We start from the raw sequence: 13974 nt of genomic DNA on the forward strand, positions 1-13974 counted from the left end.
AAATCTTGCTGTTTGCAACACTGTGGATGGAACTAGAGGGTATTATGCTAAGTGAAATAAGTGAGGCAGAGAAAGACAATTATCATATGATCTCACTCATCTGTGGTATTTAAGAAACAAAGCAGATGAACATAGGGGGAGGGAAGGAAAAAGAAAATAAGATGAAAACAGAGAGGGAGGCAAAACATAAGAGACTCTTCGCTATAGGAAACAAACTGAGGGTTGCTGGAGGGAAGATGGGGTAATGGAGTGGTGGGCAATTAGGAGGGTACTTTTAATGAGCACTGGGTGTTGCATGCAACTGATGAATCACTAAATTCTACCCCTGAAACTAATAATACAGTATATGTTAACTAAATTGAATTTAAATAAAAAAATTAAAGAAGAGTGTTTTGGAAGTAAGTAATTCTAAAAATAATTACTTGAGAATTTCCTTGTTAAATTTAAGAAGTGCCTAGATGAAAATATAAGCTCATACAGCAATGGGGTTCTGAATTGACCTTTTATGAATTATACCAGCAGATGATGAAACAAATAGTGACTTTGAACTGTTAGTGTTAAGTAGAACCAATCAAACTCATCTCCCCCATAAATAAAATGAAAAACCTCAAACAGTATCATGTGACTCCCCATCCACTCCTTTTTATGGCTTAGTAATATTCCATTATTTGTATATTATTCATCTGTTGATCAACCCTTGGGTTGTTCCCACCTTTGCCATTCATGAATAATGCTGCTATAAACATTAGTATACAAGTATCTGTGTCCCTAGTTTCCATGTTTTGTTTTGTTTTGAGGAACTACCATACTGTCTCCCCTGGTGGCTACCATTTTATATTCCCACCAGCATGCGTAAGGATTCCAATTTCTCTACATTCTTGCCAATGCTTGTCATTTTCCACACTCTCCTGATTTGGGCACTGAAAACTCCACATTCCAGAAAACCCCTCTTCCCAGGCAAACTGAGATGGTCGATGACCCTAATTCTAGCATATTCTCTTTTGCATTATGTGAGCTACTTATGTGTTGCTGTCTCCCACTGGGCCAGTCTCAATTTCTGGCAAGGACTGTGCCTTCATGGTAAGTTAGGCTATAGCTTCCCTTTCTCCCTACTGTTTTAGCCTCCCCTGTTCCCCTCCAGCTCTCTGCCTAATCAGTATATCCTCAAGCTTCTGGTGGGATTTAGCCCCTGGGGAATTTCTCCATGAAGAAACTGGAGGGAGGGGGAGGTCATCGTTTGTTCCTGACACTAGTATCTGACCTGACCTGCCGGGCTGTGCTTTTGACAAAGTTCTCCCTGTCTCCATGTTTCCTACCCTTGCTCCTTGTGGCATTGGGGTAGTGACGGTACTTCCTGTTAAAAGTACTTGTAGTTTCTCTCCATTCTGTTTATATCTTGTAAATAGTCCATTTATGAAACTCTCTTCAAATTATACAGACTTCCTAGGGACCCAGTTATCCATGTGTTGCTGTTAGCACCCCAGCTAATCCTCTAATCTGGTGGTCCTGCCCTAGGGAGCATCAGCATCCCATATGGGCTTGTTGAAACCCAGATTTGTGGCCACCCTCTTCCCCACTGCCAGACTTCTGACTCGGCTGTCTGGGAAGGGCAGAGGATTTTCCTTTCTAACAAGTTCCCAGGTGAGGCTTGGAGAACCATTTTGAGAACCACTGCTCTAGTCTTTGTACATTCTGGAACATGACAGTCCAAGTGCCTTTTCTAAGGCAATTGATATATGGGCTCAGAATTGAGCAGAATGAAAAATAGTAATAACTGTCCCATAAATCTGGAGAAATAAGGGGAAGCCTGAGATGAGAAAAGTATAAATCTTTTTTTTTTTTTAAGATTTCATTTATTCATTTGACAGAGAGAGAGAGACAATGAGAGAGGGAACACAAGTAGGGGGAGTGGGAGAGGGAGAAACAGGCTTCCTGCTGATCAGGGAGCCTGATGCAGGGCTCGATCCCAGGACCCTGGGATCATGACCTGAGCCCAAGGCAGCTGCTTAACTGATTGAGCCACCCAGGTGCCCCCAAAGTATAAATCTTTATAGTAAAAGTAACATCTAAGCAAATCAGAGGAATGGTTGTCTCAAACTAAACACCTGGGCTTTCAGTGCTGAGGTTCTGGGAAAGAATGGGTAGTGCAGAAACACCTATATATTGTGATAAAAGGGGAAACTCAATTTAGCAATAATATGGCTAAAGAGAAAACATTATTTTAATCATTATACATATATATATTTGATCAGCCAAAAGAGAATTGCAGGTGAGAGAGGGAGCACAGAAGGAAAATCTTCTCAGGAGAGATGTCCATGACATGACAGAGGCAAGGCTGAGACAAAAATGTGGAAGAAATGCAGCTCAGGCTCTGGCCTTGGGCTGAGTGTGTAGAGACAGCCGGGAGATGCCTCAGAATGATGCTGAACAGCTGAGAGGCAAAAGACCAGCCATAAAACAGAAAGTAACTAATTCCCTCATAAAACTGTCAAAAATCCCCCTTGGACAGTTAGGTTTAAGTCATCATATTAAACATCCTCAGGAGATTTACAAGGAGATTAGCAGATAAATAAAGTAACTTTTTTCCCTTAAAGGGTTTGAGTTTGTTTTATATTTAAGACTGTTTAAGAAGATAGATTGAAATTTAAACAAACGTTATAGTAAGCTGAACATGCTCAGCAACACCAGGAGGGCGGGAGACTTCCCCCTGTGTTCTCAGCTCAACCATTCCTCTCACACAGAAAAAAATCATTAATTGAACTTGTGGCACCAAGTCCATTCATAAGAAATAAACCATCATGTGAATGGTTTATTTAAAGCAATAAATAATATTTCTTTTTTAAAAGTAATAAATAATATTTCTATCTATATCCCTCAAATTGTATTTCTTAAAATTTATTATAAATAAACATTCTTTCTGCTGTTGAATGGATAAAATAAAACTAGAAACAGCAAGTATATTGATAGTCCATTGAGGCAGAAAAGCCATTTGCCCCATTATTCTAATCATATTTAAGCTTTTAAAAATCTAAGTAGAATGCAATACTGCACTGTCTTCACAGAACCCTAAATAATGAAAGTTAATTCCCTAAAGAATTAATTTGTTTATGACTCATAATAACAAACAGTATTTATGTGAGTTATTGTAACAACAACAACAACAAAATGCTTTCCTGCATCACAATCTCAATGGAGCCCCTTCCATCCTTTGTGAGATTTGCACAACAGATAACAGGATTACCTGGCTTTGCTGATGAGGAAGCTAAGTTGCCCAAATTCACATGCTAGGAAGGAGAGAAGCTGCTTTTAAATAGTAGTTTTTCATTACCAAAACTTCAAGTAAACTCTCTTTCCTGACTTACTATAGTTCAGGTCCTCCTTAGGAATGAAGTCAAAGTTATAGAAACATACATAAAACTGCTATTGAGTCTACTTAGACATTAACTTTTTACAACATTTTGAGCTGTAATAATGTGTTTTATCAGTTTTTCTATGATGGTCTTCAGGGAGCTTAAAGAACAAGCCTCAGGACATCCAGAGCCCCAAGAGATCAGGATTAAGCAAAACTACCTTTTTTCAAGGTCGCTAACAAGTCCTGGTGATACAATCTTGAGTGAAAACCAGTATTTTTTCAGCCTCCATAAATGTTTTCGTCCATTGAGCAGAGAAATTGATGTGTCCAGGGAAAGTGATAGCCCTGAATAAAACAATTCTCCCAAAGCTTTAGAAGAGAGAATCTTTTGAAGAAGTGAGGACATGTTGTAATTAAAACCACATCAAAGTGAAAGAGAAGCCCTTGTGTCTGGAGCAGGTGTTCTCAAGTGGGGTTCTTGATCACCTATATATCAATCACTGAGGAGCCATAACAATGAATGCAGAGGCCCAGGCCTCTTTCTGGCTATACCAAGCCAGATTCTTTGGCATGGATCTGCCTGTTTCTCAAGTTGCCTAGACAATTCTTATGCTCATGAAAATCTGAGAGCACCTGGTGGATACCAGAAGTTCAGTTATCTACTCAGTCTGATAAAGCAGGCTTGGGGAAATTAAGTTATGCTAATCACACTCGCCTGGATCTGATTAATACACTAGAATGTTCTCAAGAGCAAGGACTACTTCTTACTCACTTGTGTGTCCCAGGGTTAGAGTAAAGCCTAACTGATTGTAGAAACTCACTAAGTGCTGGGTAAACACAAAGTAGAATATTTCTCAAGTAAGGGAATTGAATAAATACAACTAAGTATGCAGGTAAATAAATGAGGGAGAAGGGACTTTTGTTCCTTAAATATACTTCCAATGAATAAATGTAAAATATTGATAAAAATGGAAAGCTACATTTAGCAAACACATGGAATAATTGTTGCAATGCGGAGTCATCAATGGTTGCTAAAATTAGTGTATTAAAGTATGATGGGAAGCAAGATATTTGGCCAAGAATTATCTCCCCATAAGATACCTATTAATTACAATGGGAAAACTAGTAAATTTACTTGGCGATATCTGGCAGACAAACGATCAAAGATAATAGCAGTAATGAGACATAGTGACATCATGTGCTTCCTGATAAGATGCCCTGAGAAGGGTACACCATCACTTATGTGGTGTTCTTGCTACAATTCATGAGCAGAATTTGGTTTCGTAGAGACATCAGAAAACTAACGCTGAGGTATATTCTACAAGATAACTGGTCAGTACTCCTGAGAAGTGTCAAGGTCATGGAAGACAAAGGACTGAGTTGCTGTCCTGGATTGGATTAGGAAAGACTATGGAGACACAACTTCTAAGTGCAAGGCACAATGCTGGATTGTACCCTGGGCTAGGAAAGATGTCAGCAGGACAACTAAGGAAGAGTGACTCCAGTCTGTAGATCAGCTAACAGGATTGTGTGAATGTTAATTTTCTGGGTTTGGTTATGTACTATGTACTATGGTGCTATGGTTATGTTAATATTAAGGAAGCCAGGTAAGCAGTATATGGGAACTCTTTGTACTATTTTTACAACTTTTTTGTAAGTTTACAATGATTTCAACATAAAACAAATTTAAAAAAATTTAAAAATTGTGATTTACAGACTCCCTGCACAGAATTTTTTTGAGGGGCAGGGGTTGCTTATTAAAAATGCAGGTCCTTGGGCCCCACACTTAGATCTATAAATCAGAATTTCTTCAAATGGAACCCAAGAAACTGCATTTTCACAAAATCCCTGGGTGGTTTTTAAGAACACTAGAGTTTGAGAAGAGTAGGAACTCCTATATTAAGCTGCAAAAAAGAACATCTGATAAGGTCAGAAGGTTTATCTTCTGGATTGAAAGTTATAAAAACTAACATGCAATGGATTAGTTTAGCCATGTATATAAATCATTGTGAAGTGTCAAGTTAATGAATTCAGGTAGATTTCCAAGTTTCTGTCAGAGGTCAGGATGTCAACCAAGATCATACAAGCTGATCATAGACTGATATAAAGAAAACAGTGATCATTCAATAATGGTGTGGTTCATGTTTCACAAAGCGATGATGCTTCTGGTGACAGATTTAAAAAAAATGAAGGCAAAACCATTTGACATCTTTCACTGAGTAGAGTCCCCTCTTGTTTTAAATATCCCAAGGATGGAGAAAACAGCTTCAAGGAAATAGTCCTTAAAAAGTATTTAACTTTTGGAGCACCTGGGTGGCTCAGTCAGTTGAACATCCAACTCTTGATTTAAGCTCAGGTCATGATCTCAGGGTTATGAGATAGAGCCCTGGGTTGGGCTCTGTGCTCAGTGGGGAATCTGCTTAGGATTCTCTCTCTCCCCCTCCCTCTGCCTCTCTCCCCCACTTGTGCTTACTCTATTTCTCTCTCTCTCTCTGTCTCAAATGGATACATAAAATATTTTTTAAAAAAGTACCAATGCTGTAAACAATGACAGTTTGAGTAACCAGGTTGGTTGTTTGGATTTGGCACTGTATGCCATGGGGAGCCCCTTCAGGTTTGAGCAGAGAACTGATATGATCAGATCAGCTTTTTTTTTTTTTTTAATATTTTATTTTTAAGTAATCTCCATCCAGTGTAGGGCTCAAACTCACAACTCTGAGATCAAGAGTCTCATCCTTTACAGACTGAGCCAGCCAGGCACCCCAAGATCAGCTCTGATGAATGTGATTCAGTAGAAATTCCAGGGGTAGCTTGGAAGAGAGTTGAAAACTGTGAAGCAGAGATGAAGAAGCTGCTCCAAGTGTTCAGACAACAGTTATTTAGGGCAGTAGCAGACAGTGCTGAGAAAGATGGTGAGGACATTGGAGGCTGGTAGAAAATGCAATGCAGAGGGCGCTTGGCTGACTCAGTCTGTTAAGCCTCTGCCTTCAGCTCAGGTCATGATCCCAGGGTTCTGGGATCTAGTCCCTCATCCAGGGACTTTGCTCAGTGGGGAGTCTGCTTCTGCCTCTGCCTCTGCCCCTTACCCCTGCTCATGCTCTCTGTCAAATAAATAAAATCTTTAAAAAAGAAAAAATAATACAATGCAGGGACGGAAAATGAAATCAGCCATTCTTGGCAATTTACTGCTTTTCAGCTACAATAATCTGTCCAGAAATTAAACCACCAGTGCCACCTATTGGTGACTAAGACTCTCATTCTAAGGTTGCCCTAGACACGAAGTAACATTTTATAATATATTGGCAAGAATGATGCTGATTTCTCTTACTCTCTGGAATCAGCCTGTCTCAAAATACTTTATTGAGCTCTGTTCAAAGTACTGAGTGGAGTGAACAGTAAATACTCCCTCTACAGGCTGGAAAAGTTTAAGATAGAGCTTAGGAGTAATAATATATGCAAAACAGTTACCTGCTAATTTGTTTAAGTGCAGTGTGATGTCCCAAAAGAGAGAATTTGGTGGGACTAATTTAGCTTGTCGCTGGCTGAAGGGTGGCGGTATGAGGTTCATCCAAGAAGGACACATATGGAACTCAAGCTGTAGGTGTGGCCTGAAAAGAAAGTTCGCAGGTCCAAGGTACCCAAGAGAGCTCTCAACCTGACTCCAGTGGTGTTTATAACAAACGGGGATGACAGTTAATTGTCCCAAGTGGTAAGCCAGGTGCACTTTTCCAAGATGTATGAGATGCTATGAGGATAAGAACACCTCCCTTCTTGAAAGCAGACGCTGCTTGCAGTCAAAGCCTTCTGTGACTACCTCCTCAAAAGTAGAAGATCCAGATCTATCCAAAGAAATGAAAATGTTATTTACTGCACGAACGGAGGACTGAAAACTGTAAGCAGTTAACTAAGCCGGCTAAAATGGAGACCAAATGGCAGCTGGCCACCAGCTGTCCTGAAATTTTTACCTTTGTATTATTTTAAAGAAGCCTAAAATTAAGTCTAACCTAGACATAGCAATCACTTAAAGTGGGTTATTATTCCTATTGACAGTGAGGAGATGGATACTTCCTAAGGTCACACAGCTATGAAGTGGTAGAGCTGGGATTTGGATCCAGGTAGTTTGATTTTGGAGCCCACTTTCTGGAACTACAACATTAGACTGTTACTTACACTCTGCTCTTCTTGAGTTAACAGCAGCTGGTCTTTGGTAAATTGCTGGTACCATGGACTATGACTAATTTTTATTATTTTAAGCACAGTCCAACGTAGACTACCTTGTTTCTCCTTCAAGATCAGAAGGGTGTCTCATAACTCATTTTGCCTTGTATAGCATTTTACATTTAAAATTTCATTAAAGGGATGCCTGGGTGGCTCAGTCAGTTAAGCGTCTGCCTTCGGCTCAGGTCATGATCCCAGGGTTCTGGGATCAAGTGCCGCATGGGGCTCCTTGCTCAGTGGGAAGCCTGTTTCTTCCTCTGCCTGCTGCTTCCCCTCCTTGTGCTCAATCTCTCTCTCTCTCTCTCTGTCTCTCTGACAAATAAATAAAATCTTTAAAAAAATAAAATAAAATTTCATTGAATACTTTTAAATTCTAGTCTTTTATTTTTTGAATTATACCCAATCCTTTGGCATGTTTAGGTGTACTCAGCATAGGACATAAACATTATAAAAGTTTGTAATGATTCAAACATTCATCTAAGAATATAACAATTTGTTTCTTTGTGTCTGAGTATCTCAGGTCAAAAATATGAATAGAATGCACTAATGATGCACTTGCATGATAATTATAAATAATATCCTCTTTCTCTCCTATCGCCTTAGTATGCCACTTAGCTGATTCAGGATCATAAAAGTGATGTAAAGGTAGCTCAAACTAAACATGGAAGAGAGAAGTGCACTAACATTTGTAAATTGAGCTTTTTCTGATTATATTTCTTTTTTTTTTTTTAAAGATTTTATTTATTCATTTGACAGAGAGACACAGCCAGAGAAGGAACACAAGCAGGGGGAGTGGGAGAGGGAGAAGCAGGCTTCCCGTGGAGCAGGGAGCCTGATGTGGGGCTCGATCCCAGGACCCTGAGATTATGACCTGAGCCGAAGGCAGACGCTTAACGACTGAGCCACCCAGGTGCCCCTCTGATTATATTTCTTATTCTGAAATAATTCAGTAATATCCCCCTTTAAAGTCCCCATGTGTTCAGAGTGGCCACCTTGTACATCACTATCACCTGTGTTTGTAAGTATCCAGGCAGCTTTGCCATGAAGTCTAGTTTGGCACCCCCTTGGGCAGAGATGTGGAAGATTCCAGTGTGGAATCAGGACCTATGTCACCGAGGAGAAATGTGTCATACAAATATACTTTTTAATTCTTTCCTGGCCTCGATTAAAAGTGAAATGTGGACAAGGAGTCTTACACAGAGGGAAAGCAATTCCCAATCTCCTCAGATCTAAACATTTTTTCTTTATTTAGAAGCCGCACTGCAAAATATTTTCATTTTCCTAAGATGATAAGAAATACAGAATATTTACCATTCCGCATACTAAACAAAAAGCCTTGTGTTACCTGTCTGCTCAGTCTAACTCAATGATTTTAAATAAGAGTGGCTGTCACATTTATCATAAGGTTACAGATTCTTTGTTTTATTTTCCTGACATTTAGCATAGAGATAAGGATTTTTTTGTTGATTGTTTTATTATAGAGCCCTTAACTGTCCATAATGTAACTCATTAACTCCAAACCTTGTTAATTAAAAACATTTCTGAAACATGTTTGTAGAAATTGCATGTTTTCATAAAACCAGTTAAAGGAAATGCTATAAATATAAATGTTCATAAATATGCCTATTATTTATTCATTTAAGTTATAAGAGACCTTACTGTTTTCTCCTTACCCTTTCTTTTTCTTTGTTCTATATATAATTGTATGAATCACAAACACACACACATATACAAACACACATATAATGAAAACTCTGAAGAGCTGGCAGTTAAGATAGGGAAACTAAAAACATATTTTAAAAATGACTCTAGGGGTGCCTGGGTGGCTCAGTTGGTTAAGCAACTGCCTTCGGCTCAGGTCATGATCCTGGAGTCCCGGGATCGAGTCCCGCATCGGACTCCCTGCTCGGCGGGGAGTCTGCTTCTCCCTCTGATCCTCCCCCTTTCATGCTCTCTGTCTCCCATTCTCTCTCTCAGATAAATAAATAAAAAATCTTTAAAAAAAAATAAAAATAAATAAAAATAAAAATGATTCTAAAGAAGGACTTAGCAAAGTTAAAATTGGAAACAACCTCATGAACTCATGACCTTTAAAACTTAGATCTTTGATACCCTGTTGATGGGTCATCCCACCTGCCATGTTTTGTCATGTGGAGGAATCTGATATTCATCTCTGCTAAAACCTCCTGGAGAGTAGCCAATTCAATATCTCTCCCTGATAGAAAGGAATCAGGGAAATCAAGATGCGCCTGGACACCTTTGTTGGTGCTAGAGAGCAAGGATACTTGACGCTATCACAGATGTTTTCAGTGTCAAAGAGAAAGGAGATGGCTTACAGGGTTCCAGCTGACCAAATTGTGTTGTTTGAGCATCAAAAAATAGAATAGTTTTGTGAAAATTGCTATGAATTTTTAATGTGACTCAAAAGAGGTAGGCAAAAGCATATGTGTGAGGCGAACGTGATAACCGCTGCACCACGGAAACTGCAAAAGCATATGTGATTCTTCATTTATATTGACAGAACATATTGTATATTATTCAATTCAAACCATGGGTGTATGGAATGAAGTTAACGTCCAATCAAACATACAAAATCATGTAAAATCTTGTAGCCTGGGATATGTGTGTGTGCAAAATTCCATTAATATAGGCAGGAAAAAATCTGTGAAGGAAATTACTTTAAAAGTTGTATAAGAGATCATGGTTAAAAAGAAAAGAAAGGTAAGAGTGAAATGTAATACACCAAGTTCTAAAGAGAGATGGGCCTAGAAGTTTTTATTACTATAATAACAAGGGGCCTGTTTCCATAACCCCTTTGGCACAGTTTAATTGTCTTGGATTTTCTCCCAATTTTCTGTGTGTTCTAGTCCTACCTCTTCCCCAAATTCACAGTTGAATTGAGGTTCTGAATTTCTAACACATAATCCTGAACCAATCATCTTAGCTGATCTGAAAGAGGACTTCTATTCACCTTAGTCAGAAAAATAACTTTGTTATCCAAGTAGATACAAAATATGTATAGAAATGATGATTTTGTAAAAATTAAGTTTATATTATTAACAATTTTAGGAGAGTATAGCAATGGGTTTTTCAATTTTTGTGCCTTTTAAAATTCTATATTTTAAAAATGGTTGAGAGTCTGAATAGCCAAAGCAATCTTGAGAAAGAAGAACAAAGCTGGAGACGTAATGCTTCCTGATTTCAAACTATACTACAAAAGCTATAGTAATCAACACAGAATGGTAGTGGCATAAAAACAGATACATAGATCAATGGAAGAGAATAGAGAGCCCAGAAATAATCATTAATAATATATGGTCAATTAATTTAGGACAAAGGAGCCAAGAATATACAATGGGGAAGGGACAGTGTCCTCAAAAAATAGTGTTCGGAAAACTGGACAGCCACATGCAAAAGAATGAAACTGGACCCCTACCTCTCACCATACACAAAAATCAATTCAAAATAGATTAAAGACTTAGACGTAAGACTTAAAACCCTAAAACTCGTAGAAGAAAACATAGGAAAAATCCTCCTTGACATTGGTCTTGGCAATGATTTTTTAGATTTGACACCAAAGGAAAGACAATAAAAGCAAAAATAAACAAGTGGAACTACATCAAACTAGACAGCTTCTGTAAAGCAAAAGGAACCATCAACAAAATGAAAAGGAAACCTATTGAATGGGAGAAGATATTGGCAAATCATACCTGGTAAGGGGTTACTATCCAAAATATACAAAGAATTTACACAGTTCAGTAACAAAAAAATAACCCAATTAAAAAATGAGCAAAGGAACTGAATAGATATTTTTCCAAAGAAGACCTACAAATGGCCAATTGAAAAGATGAGATGCTCTATATCACTCATCATCAGGGAAGTGCAAATCAAAACCACAATGAGATGTCACTTCACATGTTAGTATGGCTATGAAAAAAAGACAAGAGATAACAAATGTTGTGAGGCTATGGCAAAAAGGGAACCCTTGTGCACTGGTGAGTTGGTGGGAATGTAAATTGGTGCAGCCCCTACGGAAAACAGAACTACCATATGATCCAGCAATCTCACTTCTGTGTATCTACCCAAAGGAAATGAAAAGAGAATATTGAAGAGGTAGCTGCATTCCCATGTTCACTGTAGCATTATTCACAAAAGCCAAGATAGGGAAACATCCTGAGTGTCCATCAACAGATGAATGGATAAAGAAGATATATACAATGGAATATTATTCATCTATGAGAACGAAGGGAATCCTGCTGTTGGTGACAACATGGATGGTCATTGATGGCATGATTCTAAGTGAAATAAACCAGACAGAGAAAGACAAATACTGCATGGTATCATGTATTTGTGGATTTTAAGAAAAGTTACCCATAAAAACAGAGTAGAAAACTGGTTGCCAGGGGCTGGGGGTGAGGGAAATAGTGAAAGGTTAATAAAAAGGGTACAAACTTTCAGCTATAAGATGAATGAAGGCTGAAGATCTAATGTATAACATGGTGAATAGAGATCATATTGAATAGTTGTATTGTATAATTGAAATTGGGTAAGAGTAGAACTTAAATGTTTTCACCTCTTTCCCCCCAAAGAAAATGTTTGAGAGAATCAAATATATTTAATTTGTGATTGTAATTTTATTTTATTTTATTTTTTTAAAGATTTTATTTATTTATTTGAGAGAGAATGAGAGAGAGAGCACATGAGAGGGGGGAGGGTCAGAAGGAGAAGCAGACTCCCTGCCGAGCAGGGAGCCCGATGCGGGACTCGATCCTGGGACTCCAGGATCATGACCTGAGCCGAAGGCAGTCGCTTAACCAACTGAGCCACCCAGGCGCCCTGTGATTGTAATTTTAAATGTTGAATAGGGTTTGTTGGTGTTAAATATTTAGAGAAACTTAAGCTGTTTGATTTATTAGCTAATTTATTAAAAAATAAGATTTGAGGCTTAAAAACTTGTTTCTAACATGTGTACTGTTAAATATTGGGTTATTTAAAACACAAGTTATTGTCTAAGTACCCTTTGAGACACAGATCCCCCTCTTTTACATACTAAAAAAAACAAGTTAACAACACAAAATGCTTGAGAGCGTGTGGAGCAACAGGAACCCTCATTCATTGCTGGCAGGAATGCAAAATGGTGGTCTCTTACAAAACAATACTCTTATTGTATGCTCCAGCAATTGTGCTTCTTGGCTTTTACTCAAAGGAATTGAAAACTTATGTCCAACAAAGTCCTAAAGACAGATGTTTAGAACACCTTTATTTATAATTGTCAAAATCTGGAAGCAACCAAGATGTTCTTCAGTAGGCGATGGAAAAAAAATTGTCATACATCCAGACAAAGGAATATTATTTAATGCTAAAAAGAAATGAGCCATCAAATTATGTAAAGACCTGAAAAGGTTTAAATGCATATTACTAAGTGAAGGAAGCCAATCTGAAAATGCTACACACTCTATGATTCCAACTATATGGTATTCCGGAAATGGCAAAATTATGGAGACAGTATAAAGACATTATAAAAATCCATAGTTGCCAGGGCTGGATGGGGGAGAGGGATGAATAGATGGACCAAGAGGATTTTTAGGGCAGTGAAACTACTCCATATAATACTATAATGGTAGATACATGTCATACTACATTTGTCCAACCCATACAATGTATAGCACCAAGCATGAACACTAATGTAAACCAAACCCTCTGGGTGATAATGATCTATCAATGTAGTTTCATCGGTTTTAACAAATGGACCACTCTAGTTGGGGATGTTGATAATGGAGGATGCTATGTGTGTGTGGGAGGGCAGGGGACAGGAATTATATAGAATGTGTATCTTCTTCTCAATTTTCCTGTGAATTTGAAAATGGTCTTAAAAGTCTATTAAAAAATAAGTTAGCATATGTTACTGAGATTGTATCTCCATGAACACGTAAAGGTGCTTCTGAACTAATTACAAAGAGGTACGGCAAGTAGCATTTACTTGGGACAATAAGTAGTCAAGGATAAACAATAAACAAAACAGAGAAGAAAAAACAAATGGTTATTTAGCTATATACAACCTGATTATTTATGATGAAATCATTATGTTGGGGAACCAGATCCCTGAGGCTAGATGCTTAACAAGAAAAGGATCTTGTCAATTTTGCCCACTCTTGAGTTTCAGTGTTCCCACTGTGCCTGACCTCTGATTTGCATTCAGATAATTTTTGTTGAATGAATAAAAGAGGGTTTCAAGGACCAGTTACTTCAAAACTACCCACAGTCCTTTAAAAGCCAGATTCATTGGGTACCTCCTAGGTGGAACTGCGATCCCTGGGAGTATCAGAATCTGCATTCTTCACAGACACACACCAGATGCTTCTTTCACAAGCTACACGCAGCCTGAGGACCACAGAAATTCAATC

This window comes from Halichoerus grypus, chromosome 5 (assembly GCF_964656455.1).
Source record: "Halichoerus grypus chromosome 5, mHalGry1.hap1.1, whole genome shotgun sequence".
Lineage (NCBI taxonomy): Eukaryota > Metazoa > Chordata > Mammalia > Carnivora > Phocidae > Halichoerus > Halichoerus grypus.